The following is a 14,960-nucleotide window of genomic DNA, read 5'->3' as shown; positions in this document are numbered from 1 at the left end:
GAAATATTATTATAACACATCCCCCTATGTACAAGAAAATAACTACAGTATTATAATATTGCTTCCTATGTACAGGAATATTGTCATGATTCCTCCTAGCAGTGTGTCTGGACACAGTGAATGACAGTTCTGTTGTCCAATCTAGGAAAGAGACATACTGAGCTGTCACTGTAGTGATGGACAGCTCAGCAGTCGAATCAGATGCTGGGGCATGTTGAGCTGTCAGTGTCTTGAGTGACAGTTTAGCAGTCCAATCAGGGCCAGGGCTTCATCCATGTGTCTCCTGTTTGGAGTAATTACCTGCCCATTTAGCCAGCTCGCTGCCTTAAATTACTGTCAATTGTAGCTTTGCTCAAGAGGTGCTCTGTGCTCCTAGTCTTGTGTGCTGATCTCTGTTACTAAACCTTGGATTTGCCTTCGACCTTACGTTTGCCTAGCCTGTTTGTCATCATCCGCTACCCTCTTGGAACTCTGACCCTGAACTGTGACCTGATTATGTCTTTGTCTCACCCCTCTGTCTATGACGTACCCTTCTGGCTTTTGATCTCAGACCTTTTAGCTATCGAGCCTTGCAGCTTGTCTCTGAGTAATGACTAGCGTCACATTACAATTGACCCATACATTTGTCTTTTTCACTAGTATGGACCCTGTCAACACGCTCTCTGACTAGGTGGAAAATTTGAAGCAGATGATTCAGGATCTGGCGAAGGAGTACCATAGTCTTGAATCATTGCAATATCTGTTTCAGGGTTAGATGATTAGTTTGACGAAAACTTTTCATAGCTCTCAACAGCCAGCAGTATCTCTGATGTGCATTTGATTTCTCCCGAACCAGTTATGGCCTTTACTGACAAATTTTCAGGGTAGAAAGACCTGTTTAAAGTGTTCTGGGAGAGTGATGGGCTATTTTGTATCCTGCGACCCCAGGCATCAGGGAATGAGTCCCAGCGAGTGGAAATAATCATGTCTTTACTGTGAGGGGTTCCTCAGACTTGGGAATTTTCTTTATCACATCAAGCCCCAGAAGTCATCTGTTGATGCTTTTTTTGACACCTTAGGCTTAATCTACAATGAAAAAACACAAAAATTGAGCTTGGTTTGAGTTGGTACAAATGCAGCATATAAATGCATGTTCACATGGCCAAAAAGCATACAAAACCTACAAAAGACAAAATGAAAAAAACCCTCCTATAATTAAATAAGTAAAAAGCAAAAGTGCATTAAATCATACAGAGTTCTTAGTAATACTGTATTTGATCAAACATAGCATAAAAGCTGTCCCACCATCGACAAGGTGACTCTGTGGTTGGGGCGGCCCTACACTGTCTAGTATTAATAACCTTATCATGTGTCAAAATTGACATCTGTGTGAATAAGGGCAGACAAGGACCGGGTCCCAACCACTGGACATCAGTCAGGGGAAGCCTTTAAATACAATTTCCAGTTCAGGAGAGGGAGGCCACACACCAGCTTGCAGGGTTTTTTTCATTCATCCTGCGACCCCAGGCATCAGGGAATGAGTCCCAGCGAGTGGAAATAATCATGTCTTTACTGTGAGGGGTTCCTCAGACTTGGGAATTTTCTTTATCACATCAATCCCCAGAAGTCATCTGTTAATGCTTTTTTGACACCTTAAGCTTAATCTACAACGAAAAAACACAAAAATTCAGCTTGGTTTGAGTTGGTACACATGCAGCATATAAATGCATGTTCACATGGCCAAAAAGCATGCAAAACCTACAAAAGACAAAATGAAAAAAACCCTGCAAGCTGGGGTGTGGCTTCCCCTGACTGTTGTCCAGTGGTTGGGACCACAGATGTCAATTTTGACACATGATAAGGTTATTAATACTAGACAGTGTAGGACCGCCCCAACCACAGAGTCACCTTGTCGATGGTGGGACAGCTTTTATGCTATATTTGATCAAATACAGTATTACTAAGAACTCTGTATGATTTAAATGCACTTTTGCTTTTTACTTATTTAATTATAGCAGGGTTTTTTTCATTTTGTCTTTTGTAGGTTTTGTATGCTTTTTGGCCATGTGAAGATGCATTTATATGCTGCATGTGTACCAAACCAAGCTCAATTTTTGTGTTTTTTCTTTGTATTTTTGCATTTTGTGCAAGCTGGTGTGTGGCCTCCCTCTCCTGAGCTGGAAATTGTATTTAAAGGCTTCCCCTGACTGGTGTCCAGTGGTTGGGACCCGGTCCTTGTCTGCCCTTATTCACACAGACATCAACTTTGACACATGATAAGGTTATTAATACAGTCATATGTAAAAGTTTGGGCACCCCTATTAATTTTAACCTTTTTTCTTTATAACAATTTTGTTTTTTGCAACAGGTATTTCAGTTTCATATATCTAATAACTGATGGACTCAGTTATATTTCTGGATTCAAATGAGGTTTATTGTACTAACAGAAAATGTGCAATCTGCATTTAAACAAAATTTGACGGGTGCAAAAGTATGGTCACCCTTATCATTTTCTTGATTTGAACACTCCTAACTACTTTTTACTGACTTCCTGAAGCGCTAAATTGGTTTTGTAACCTCATTGATCTTTGAACTTCATAGCCAGGTGTATCAAATCATGAGAAAAGGTATTTAAAGTGGCCACTTGCAAGTAGTTCTCCTATTTGATTCTCCTATGAAGAGTGGCATCATGGGCTCCTCAAAACAACTCTCAAATGATCTGAAAACAAAGATTATTCAACATAGCTTTTCAGGGGAAGGATACAAAAAGTTGTCTCAGAGATTTAACCAGTCAGTTTCCACTGTGAGGAACATAGTAAGGAAATGGAAGAACACAGGTACAGTTCTTGTTAAGCCCAGAAGTGGCAGGCCAAGAAAACTATCAGAAAGGCAGAGAAGAAGAATGGTGAGAACAGTCAAGGACAATCCACAGACCACCTCCAAAGACCTGCAGCATCATCTTGCTGCAGATGGTGTCACTGTGCATCAGTCAACAATACAGCGCACTTTGCACAAGGAAAAGCTGTATGGGAGAGTGATGCGAAAGAAGCCGTTTCTGCAAGCACGCCACAAACAGAGTCACCTGAGGTATGCAAAAGCACATTTGGACAAGCCAGATACATTTTGGAAGAAGGTCCTGTGAACTGATGAAACAAAGATTGAGTTGTTTGGTCATACAAAAAGGCGTTATGCATGCGCTGTATTGTTGACCGATGCACAGTGACACCATCTGCAGCAAGATGATGCTGCAGGTCTTTGGAGGTGGTCTGTGGATTGTCTTTGACTGTTCTCACCATTCTTCTTCTCTGCCTTTCTGATATTTTTCTTGGCCTGCCACTTCTGGGCTTAACAAGAACTGTACCTGTGTTCTTCCATTTCCTTACTATGTTCCTCACAGTGGAAACTGACTGGTTAAATCTCTGAGACAACTTTTTGTATCCTTCCCCTGAAAAGCTATGTTGAATAATCTTTGTTTTCAGATCATTTGAGAGTTGTTTTGAGGAGTTCATGATGCCACTCTTCATAGGAGAATCAAATAGGAGAACTACTTGCAAGTGGCCACTTTAAATACCTTTTCTCATGATTTGATACACCTGGCTATGAAGTTCAAAGATCAATGAGGTTACAAAACCAATTTAGTGCTTCAGGAAGTCAGTAAAAAGTAGTTAGGAGTGTTCAAATCAAGAAAATGATAAGGGTGCCCATACTTTTGCACCGGTCAAATTTTGTTTAAATGCAGATTGCACATTTTCTGTTAGTACAATAAACCTCATTTGAATCCAGAAATATAACTGAGTCCATCAGTTATTAGATATATGAAACTGAAATACCTGTTGCAAAAACCAAAATTGTTATAAAGAAAAAAGGTTAACATTAATAGGGGTGCCCAAACTTTTACATATGACTGTACTAGACAGTGTAGGACCGCCCCGACCACAGAGTCACCTTGCTGAGGGTGGGATGGCTTTTATGCTATGTTTGATCAAATACAGTATTACTAAGAACTCTATGATTTAAATGCACTTTTGCTTTTTACTTATTTAATTATAGCAGGGTTTTTTCATTTAATCTACAACGAACCAGACAGAATCCTGGTCGCAGAGGTAAAGATTATGAACCTGACACAGGGCGGCCACACCGCTGAGGACTCTAGTACAGAGTTCCTGCAATGGTCCACTGAAGTTCTGAGAAATGATGCAGCTCTCAGGTGTCAGTTTTGACGAGGCCTTTCGGATATACTTAAGGACGCTTTGGCTCTCATACTCCACCCTGTTCCTTGGGGAAAGCCGTCACTTAGTTGGGTCTAAGGATTTGGGAGAAACGTGATGAGCGGCAAGAGATTTTGGTAATTTCCTTCGAATCTTTCCACCTAACTTAGGTGGAGTCAATGGAAGTTGTAGTTGCCAGCTCTCGGACCGTTGAGAGGAGACATTGGTGCAATATTGGACTCTGTCTTACTGTGGTTGCGCTGGGCATTTTTCCATTGATTGCTCAATATGCCCTCAAGCAAGCAAGCCATTGACAAATTACTTAATTCTGAGTGATTGTCAAAGAGGTCACCCAGACTTTCAGGCTTTTTACTCCTCAGATAAAGTACTGCTAAATGTGGAACTACTTTTCCAAAACCAGTCATTATCAGTAGTAGCTTTCATTGATTGTGGGTCTACCTCCAACTTTATTGATGCAGGAGTGGTCTTGAGAATAGGAATAGGGACAGTTAGGTTGGAAAAACCCATTCAACTTGTTGCCATTGACAGGACACCGATACGTCAGAACCTTGTCCAACTGGTAATGGTGGAATTCACACTTAATAAGGGAACACTTCACTGTGAGTCCATCTCCTGCTATGTTTTCGATAATTTGCCTGTTGGGTTGGTATAGGGGTTTTCATGGCTGCATATTCAAAAATACTGTTATTGACTGATGTCAGAAGGATATTGTTAATAGCAGCTGCAGCTGTCATAAGAAATGTCTTAGTTCCGTACAAATTTGCTTCGCAAGTCTGGAGGATCTACCGTAGTACCTGAAAGATTTCAGAGATGTTTTCTTGGAAAAAGAGGCATAGATTTTTCCTCCCCATCATGCTTATTATATCTGCGCTATTAATCTTAACCCTAATGCCAAATTATCTAAAGCTCGCCTGTATAATTTATCAGGTCCTGAACGTACCGCCATGAAAGAATATGTTTACTGAAGGGTCATATCCTTCTCCCCCCCCCCCCAACCTGTAGATGCTGGGTTTTGCTTTGTTAAAAAGAAAGATGGGGCCTCTGTTTTTGGCTCTATTTCCACAAATTAAACAAAATTACAGGTTAAAAATACTTACCGACTTCCAGTTACTCCCAACCTATGTAATCAGCTTACTGTGGCTAACTGGAAAAAAATATATATTTTTAATGTCTGAGGGTCTACTTGAAAATCTTGTCATGCCTTTTGGGTTAATCCATGCACTAGCAGTTTTTGAAAACTTTGACTGATATATTTTCTGATTGTATCAGAAGGTTTATTGTGGTGTACCTTGATGATAGTCACATTTTTCCCCTGATTTGGATTTGCACTGTGAATGTACTCGTTTTATTTTACAAAAGTTTAGGGAAGATTCTTTGTCAAATTGGAGAAATGTACTTAATCTGTTTAAAAAATATTGTTCTTGGGGTTCATTGTATTGGCTGAAGGGGTTAAGATGGAACCTGGGAAGGTGCAGGCCATAATTTACCTAGTGACCTTAACCCCTTTACAACTCAACCTGTTTTCACCTTCCTGACCAGGCCAAATATAGCAATTTTGACCAGTGTCACTTTATGTGATAACTCTGGAACGCTTCAATGGATATCAGTGATTCTGAGAATATTTTTTCGTGACATATTGTTCTTCATGTTAGTCGTAAATTTAGGTCAATATTTTTTGTGTTTATATGTAAAAATATCGGAATTTTGGCAAACATTTTTAAAATTTCTCAACTTTCAAACTTTTAATTTTTATGCCCTTAAACAAGATATTTATTAACTATTTTTGTGATATAACTAAAATTTACTACATGTCTTCTTTATCATATATGAGACATCATTTTTTAATCAGTGCATGATCTTCAGTGGGTATGGAAAGTATTCATACCCCTTTAAATTTTTCACTTTTTGTTTCATTGCAGCCATTTGGTAAATTTAAAAAGTTCATTTTTTTCTCATAAATGTACACTCTGCACCCTATCTTGACATAAAAAAACAGAAATGTAGAAATCTTTGCAAATTTATTAAAAAAGAAAAACTGAAATATCACATGGTCATAAGTATTCAGACCCTTTGCTTAGTATTGCGTAGAAGCACCCTTTTGAACTAGTACAGGGGAATGATGCAACAAGTTTTTCACACCTGGATTTGGGGATCCTCTGCCATTCTTCCTTGTAGATCCTCTCCAGTTCCGTCAGGTTGGAAGGTGAACGTTGGTGCACAGCCATTTTCAGGTTCTCCAGAGATGCTCAATTGGGTTTAGGTCAGGGCTCTGGCTGGGCCAGTCAAGAATGGTCACAGAGTTGTTCTGAAGCCACTCCTTTGTTATTTTAGCTGTGAGCTTAAGGGCATTGTCTTGTTGGAAGGTGAACCTTTGGCCAAGTCTGACTTCCAGAGCACTCTGGAAGAGGTTTTCATCCAGGATATCTCTGTACTTGGCTGCATTCATGTTTCCTTCAATTGCAACCAGTCGTCCTGTCCCTACAGCTGAAAAACACCCCCACAGCATGATGCTGCCACCACCATGTTTCACTGTTGGGATTGTATTGGGCAGGTGATGAGCAGTGCCTGGTTTTCTCCACACATATCGCTTAGTATTATCACCAAAAAGTTCTACATTCGTCTCATCAGACCAGAGAATCTTATTTCTCATAGTCTGGGAGTCCTTCATGTGTTTTTTTAGCAAACTCTATGCGGGCTTTCATATGTATTGCACTGAGGGCCACTCTGCCATAAAGAGTCGACTGGTGGACGCCTGCAGTGATAGTTTACTTTGTGGAACTTTCTCCCATCTCCCTACTGCATCTGTGGAGCTCAGCCACAGTGATCTTGGGGTTCTTCTTTACCTCTCTCAACAAGGCTTTTCTCCCACAATTGCTCAGCTTGGCTGGACGGCCAGGACTAGGAAGACTTCTGTTGGTCCCAAACTTCTTCCATTTAAGGATTATGGAGGCCGCTGTGCACTTAGGAACCTTGAGTGCTGCAGAAATGTTTTGTATCCTTGGCCAGATGTGTGCCTTGCTATAATTCTGTCTCTGAGCTCCTTGGTCAGTTCCTTTGACCTCATGATTCTCACTTGGTCTGACATGCACTGTGAGCTCTTATATAGACAGGTGTGTGCCTTTACAAATCAAGTCCTATTAGTTAATTTAACACAGCTCAACTCCAATGAAGGAGTAGAACCATCTAAAGGAGGATCACAAGGAAATGGACAGTATGTGACTTAAATATGAGTGTCTGAGCAAAGGGTCTGAATACTTATGACCATGTGATATTTCAGTTTTTCTTTTTTAATAAATTTGCAAAAATTTCTACATTTCTGGGTTTTTTTTCAGTCAAGATGGGGTGCAGATTGTACATTAATGAGAAAAAAATGAACTTTTTGAATTTACCAAATGGCTGCAATGAAACAAAGAGTGAAAAATTTAAAGGGGTCTGTGTAAAATAACAAGCAGGAACGTGGGATGCAGTGACGGGATGCAGACAGAGCAAGGGTTAATAGGTTTATTTACAAGGGAATACTCCACGCAGGGAGGTAAATAGTTAAACAGTCAGCAGATAAAGGGTTAGTCAGGGGAGACAAACGAAACATTAAAGACATAGGATATAACAACTGTTCAGATGGCGGCAGTTCATTAGCATAGATGTAAGGCAGTCCTTAAACTGCAGCTCCTACTGCGAACTCAATTGCTCCATAACGGCTGGCGCGGTGTCCTCTCTAGTGGGGTCAGGTGGACGATAATACCCCGTCTTCTGGTAACAGTGGTCGGTCTCCGGTACCTTCCATTGCCCCTTGTCCATATACTGCTGTAGCTATTAAAGGCACGGGCCACAGACTGGTACAAACCCAGCGTGGCTCCTTAACTGTAGGTCACAAAGGTCAGAACAATTATTCTGCGTCCACCTCAGGGTGCGAGTGTCAGTCCTGTGTGGTTTCTCTTAGGCAGCGTGTGTGCGGTACTCACGGTCAGATCGTGTACGGCACCTGGTACTCTCTGGCTGTCACTGGACACACACCGCACGTCCCGCTCTCCCTGGACCCCGCTGTTGGCGACGGGCGATGCTGGTCTGCCTGGAGCTGGTACTTCCGGCTGGAGCACCCATCTCTAAGTCTGCTGCGACCCCTGGTTCGGCTCCGCTCTGGGTGCACGGCTCTCACTGCAGGCACGGCTCTGCTCCGCTGACACAGCTCTCCCTGCTGACACAACTCTGCTCTGCTGGCATGACTCTGCTCCGCAGACGACGGGGGCTCCTTCTATATGGCCCATCGCCACACCGGGACACTCTGATGGGGGAAGCAGAGCGCGCTGCTCACCGCTCTGTTGTGCTGGCCTCTGCACTGCTCTGCGCCGGCGCCAGACTGACTCTTTTGGCGCGCTTTCTCCTATTATCTGCCGGCTGCTGCGCGCCCTTTTCTGGCTCTCCCCGCCCCTCCTGTCAGCAGGAAACTTTCTCTCAGGCTTCTCTCATGCAGCAGAGGGAGGTCTGCCCCACTCAGGCTTCCCCCCGGGAACAGAGGATGCAGCCCTTCTAGTTTCAGTCCCGACATGCATGTACCTGAGGTCCGGTCTATCACCTTACATCTGAATACTTTCTTTACCCACTGTAACTAACTTCTGTCTGCAGGGCTGACAGGGTATAAGGTAAAGCAATGCTCCTTCATTGCTATAACTTATAACTACAATCAAACTTCAGAAAGTGAAAGTAAAAAGTGAAGAAAATATTTTTAAAAAAAATCACAAAATAATAAAAAAAGAAATACATTGTACCCATAAATAAATGTTATTCTAACAAAAATAAAAGTACACATATTTGATATTACCGTGTCCGGAAGAATCTAAAACTGGCCCACTAGTTAACCCCTTTAATGAACACCGTAAAAAAAAAAAATAAAAAATGAAGCAAAAAAACAGTGCTTATAATCATACTGCCGAACAAAAAGTAGAATAAAACGTGATCAAAAAGACGAAGGTAAATAAAAATGATACAGCTGAAACCGTCATCTTGTCCTGCAAAAAACAAGCTGCGACACAGCCCCATCAGCAGAAAAATAAAAAAGTTATGGCTCTCAGAATAAAACGATGCAAACATAATATTTTTTCTATAAAACAGTTTTTATCGTGTAAAAGCGCCAAAACATTAAAAAATATAAATGGGCTATTGCTGAAATCATACTGAACCGAAGAATAAAGCTGCCTTATCAATTTTACGGCACGTGGAACAGTATAGAAAAAAAAAATCCTGAATTGCTGTTTTTTGTTCATTCTGACTTCCAAAAATTGGAATAGAAAGTGGTCAAACAATGTCTTGTGCCCGAAAATGGTACCAATAAAAATGTCAACTTGTCACGCAAAAAAACAAGCCATAACTTGACTCTGTCGACCGAAATATGTAAAAATTATAGCTCTCTAAATATGGTGATGCCAAAACTAGTTTTTGCAATAAAAAGTGTCATAGTGTGTGACAGCAGCCAAATATAAAAGCTCAATATAAATCTGGTATCGCTGTTTTCACACCAACCCAAAGATTAACATTGTCTAATCATTTATACCGCACAGGGAACGCTGTAAAAAAATATAAAACCAATTCTTCACATGCTGTTGATTTTTTTAATTCTGCCTCCCAAAGATCGCAAAAAAGCTCGGAGCTCATTTACCCTGGTCTCTGCGCTAAGCGCTTACACTGGGGATTCTATGTAAATCTCAGAAATACGTGATTCAGGCGAAACCTCAGCAGAAGATTCCCTATAATGAGGAAGAGGGAGGCACTGTGGATGCTATAGGACCTGTGATCCAGCGGTGTCCTTCTTTTTATTAGGAGTGAATAAAAGTACCGTCAGCCACAGTTTTCTGCACCTCTGAAAAAAGGACACCGCTCAACAGAGGCCAGACGGAGTCCAGAGTATCTCCGTTGCCTCATTATAGTGAATGCCTCCCTCGGGGGTTTCATCTGAATCATGTCACTTGAAGATTTAAAGGGAAACCCTGATGTGAGTGCTCAGCTTAGAGTGCCGGATAAATGTGATTCTAAATGTTATGTAAAATGTTGCCAACAAAAGCTTCAATCCACAAAAAAAAGCAAGTCCCAACTCATGTCTGTCATCTGTTATCGGAAATATAGGGGGTTCCACATTATTGGTAGCACAAAGGCTCTGTAAAAGGAAAACGGCCCTCACCCGCCCCCAAAAGAAATTCAGCAAATTCTATGCTGCCAAATTCAAATGCTCCCCCTCCCTTCTGAGCCCAGTGTGCCTAAACCACATTTGGCATCCAAATCTTTGACATTTCTGTAGCTATGACAGACCGCCTATTTTACAGATGCATGAACTGGATACAATGTACAAGCACTACAATGTACTGGGCACTACAACAGCAGTTTGAAATTTTCACTCAGCAACATCCACTGTTGCTTGCTTCTGGAAAACTCGCATGGAGTCAAAATCATCACGAGTCGACACCTGTAGATAAATTCCCGTATAATTTCCAAAATGGGGTCACTTGAGGGGAATTCTGCTCTTCTAGCACTTAGGAGCTCTGTATATGGAGTCCATAAACTATTCTAGGAAATTCTGCACTTCAGGATGCCTCCAGTATGACAGTACTGCTTAGTCATACGATGAGACTCGGGAGGGATGGAGCACTATTAGCGCTCTGTCCCTCCTGAGTCTCGCCATATGGTTATGCAGTACTGTACAGTCACATTTGGGGTATTTCTACATTCAGCAGAAATTGTGGGACATACTTTTGTGCAATTTTTACCCATTTCCCCATGTGAAAATGCAAAATCAGGGGCTAAAACAATATTTTTGTGGTAAAAATATAATTATTTTTTTCTTCATTTCCCAGTGGTATAAAATTCTGTGACCCACCTGTGGTGTCAATATGATCACTGCACCCCTAGATGAATTCATTGAGAGGTGTAGTTTGTAAAATGGGGTCTCTTAGGCCGGTTTCACATTAGCGCATTTTCAGCGCGCGCACGGCCGGGGGTAGCTCCGCCCCCGAGCCGGCTCTCTGCCCGGCGTGCCCGCCCCTTGCTTGTAGCGCCGCCTACTAGCGGACAGCGGCGCCTGCGATCGGCGCACCCTATCTTTAGCATAGGGTGCGCAGATCGTGCGCAGGCCGTGCGCTAGTTGCGCTTTGACCTGCGCTGCGCACTTTTGACGGTGCGCCGTGCGCGCCAAAATCCGAAAAGTTTGATTTTGGCGCGCACGGCGCACCGTCAAAAGTGCGCAGCGCAGGTCAAAGCGCAACTAGCGCACGGCCTGCGCACGATCTGCGCACCCTATGCTAAAGATAGGGTGCGCCGATCGCAGGCGCCGCTGTCCGCTAGTAGGTGGCGCTACAAGCAAGGGGCGGGCACGCCGGGCAGAGAGCCGGCTCGGGGGCGGAGCTACCCCCGGCCGTGCGCGCGCTGAAAATGCGCTAATGTGAAACCAGCCTTACGGGAGATTCTGCTGTTCTGGCACCTCAGGGGCTCTGCCAATGTGACATGGCACCCTCAAACTAGTGCAGCAAAATCTGCACTTTAATATGTCGCTTCCCTTCTGAGCTTTGCACTGTGCCTCAAAAGTAGTTTTCGACAACATAAGGGGTATCTGGGAACTCAGGAGAAATTGCACAATGAATTTTGGGGTCTATTTTCTCCTGCGATCCTTGTGAAAAGAAAAAAATGGGGCTAAAATAACATTTTTGTGGGAAAAATATTTTTTTTTATTTTCAATGCTCTACATTATAAACTTCTGTGAAGCAGCTGAGGGTTCCAGGCGCTCACCACACATCTAGATACATTCTTTGAGGGATCTAGCTACCAAAACGGTGTCACTTGTGGGGGTTTTCCACTGTTTAGGCACATCAGGGGGCCGCCAACACGAGACATGACACCATCCATCAAAGTTTTCATTCCAAAACATCACTACTTCTTTTCTGATCCCTGCCATGAGCCTAAACAGTATTTTACCCCCACATATGGGGTATCTGTGTACTCAGGGGAAATTGCCCAACAAATTCTATGGTGCAATTTCTCCTGTTACGCTAGTGATAATGCAAAATTTGGGGCTAAATATCATTTTGGGGGGAAAATGTTATTTTTTTATTTTCACGGCTCAATGTTATAAACTTCTGTGAAGCACCTAGGGGTTCAAGGTGCTCACTTGGTATGTAGATATGTTACCTGAGGGGTCTAGTTTCCAGTATGTTGTCAATTGTGGTGGGTTTCCATTGTTTAGGCACATCACGGGCTCTCCAAACGCAACATGGCATCCGCTAATTATTCCAGCAAATTTTGCTCCAAGCCCTGCTGAGCACCAAAACAGTAGATTTCCCCCACAAATGGGGTATCGGCGTACTCAGGAGAAATTGCCCAACAAATTGTATGGTGTAATTTCTCCTGTTACCCTTGTGAAAATGCAAAATTTTGGGCTAAAAATCATTTTTGTGGGGAAAATGATTTTTTTTTTTTATTTTCATTGCTCAATGTTATAAACTGTGAAGCACCTGGGGGTTTAAGGTGCACATCACACATCTAAATAGGTTCCCTGAGGGGTCTAGTTTCCAAAATGGGGTTTCCACTTTTTAAGTACATCAGGGGTTCTCCAAATGCAACATGGTGTCCACTAATTAATTCAGCAAATTTTACATTCAAAAAGTCAAATGGCGCTCCTTCCCTTCCAAGCCCAGCCGTGTGCCCTAAAACTGGTTTTCTCCTACATATAGGGTATCGGCATGCCCAGTAGAAATTGCGCAACAAATGATGGGGTTCATTTTTTCCTGTTACCCTTGCAAAAATAAAAAAATTGGGGGTCTAAAGTAGAATTTTTGTGACAAAAAATTAAATGTTCATATTTTCCTTCCACATTCCAAAATTTTCTGTGAAGCACCTGAAGGGTTAATAAACTTCTTGAATGTGATTTTGAGTACCTTGAAGTATGCAGTTTTTAGAAGGGTGTCAATTTGAGTATTTTCTGTCATATAGGCCCCTCAAAGTCACTTCAAATGTGATGTGGTCCCTAAAGAATGGTTTTGTAAATTTAGTTGGAAAAATGAGAAATCGCTGGTTAACGTTTAACTCTAATAACTGACAAAAAAATTATGTTTCAAAAATTGTGCTGATGTAAAGTAAGACATGTGGGAAATGTTATTTATTAACTATTTTGAGTGCTATAACTCTGATTTTTATTTACATAAAAATTAAAAGTTTTAAAATTGCTAAATTTTCCAAATTTTCACCAAATTTCTTTTTTTTCTCAAATAAACACAAGTCATATTGATGAAATTTTACCACAATGATGAAGTACAATATGTCACGAAAAAACATTCTCAGAATCATTGAGATCCATTGAAGCATTCTAGAGTTATTACCACATAAAGTGACACTAGTTAGTTGCTTTAGGAGTATGCTTTGGGTCATTATCGTGTTGGAAGGTCCTTGTCTCAAATCACTGACAGACAGAAACAGGTTCTGCTCAATGATATCCCTGTATTTCACACTATCCATCTTCCCCTCAACTCAGTCCATTTCCCCAGTCCCTGCTGCCGTAAAACATCCCCACAGCATAATGCTGCTACCATCGTGTTTCACTCTGGGGATGGTGTTCTTGGGGTGATAAGCTGTGTTGGATTGGTGCCAGAAATGGTGTTTACCTTGGTGGCCAGAAAGTTAAATTTTGGTCTTATCTGACCACACGCAACACCATTCAAACTCAAAACGAGTCTTACAATTTTTGTAAGTAAGTAAAGGCTTTTTTTCTTCTGCCCACTATTCCATAAAAGCCACCGCTATTGAGTGTACAGCCTATTTTGGTCATATGGACAGATACTCCAGTCTCTGCTTGGGAACTCTGCAGCTCGTTCAGAGTTACCTTTAGTCTCTGTGCTGCTTTTTTCATTAATGCCCTCCTTGCCCGAGCTGAATTTTTTTGGTTGGCAGCCCCTTCTTGGCAGGTTTGTTGTGGTACCTTGTTCTTTCCATTTGATGAAAATAGATTTGATGGAATAAATCTACTATAATACTACCCCTGTTTACAAGAATATAACTAAATTTGGGGTGCGTCTTATAATTTGGAGCGTCTTATAAAGCGAAAAATACGATAAGTGAAAAATAGATGGACAAAATAGCAAGTGGTGTCTCAGGTGGTACAGCCAACGCATTTCAACCTCACCGGGTCTTATTCATTATACCATGAATAAGACCCGGTGAGGTCGAAACGCGTTGGCTGTACCACCTGTGACACCACTTGCTATTTTGTCCATCTATTTTTCACTTATGTATTTTTAAGTATATGTTGCATTTTCCAATAAAAAAGGAAACATTTTTTCTTTCAATAAATGTTTGTATTTTAACATCCATTCAGCCCTGGAGATTACTCTTCTCATATATTTGCTCTGACAACACCGTGATACAGGCGACTAAGGCTGAGTTCACACGTAGCGTTTTTTTCACGTTTCCGCTGCGGATTTAAATGTGTGATTTTGCCGCGAAAACTAAGCATCCCATGCATTCCTATGGGATTCCACAATGCTGTGCTAATGCTGTGGTTTTTTCCGCGGCAGAATCGCTTTGCGGTAAAAACGCAGCATGCTCATTAATTTAGCGGAATCACGGTGATCCCGCACCCAGAGGAATGCATTGTTCTGCTTACTTTCCGTATGTGGCTGTGCACACCATGCGAAAAGTAAGCAGAACATTTGCGGATGGTACCCACGGTCCGGAGGAGAGGAGACTGTCCTCCGGGCTTTGGGTACCATATCCCTGTAA

The 14,960-nt window shown here is 41.8% G+C and overlaps 1 protein-coding gene across 6 annotated transcripts in view; it reads left to right on the top strand.

Moving 5' to 3' along the window:
* KCNN3 (potassium calcium-activated channel subfamily N member 3) overlaps nucleotides 1-14,960 on the top strand; it is a 217,832-nt gene that overhangs the window by 140,737 nt on the left and 62,135 nt on the right. The window lies entirely within an intron of this gene.

This window comes from Dendrobates tinctorius, unplaced genomic scaffold, assembly GCF_039654945.1.
Source record: "Dendrobates tinctorius isolate UK_male_01 unplaced genomic scaffold, ASM3965494v1 ptg000019l, whole genome shotgun sequence".
In the NCBI taxonomy this organism is placed as follows: Eukaryota; Metazoa; Chordata; class Amphibia; order Anura; family Dendrobatidae; genus Dendrobates; species Dendrobates tinctorius.
This window is presented reverse-complemented; position numbering and strand designations above follow the sequence as displayed.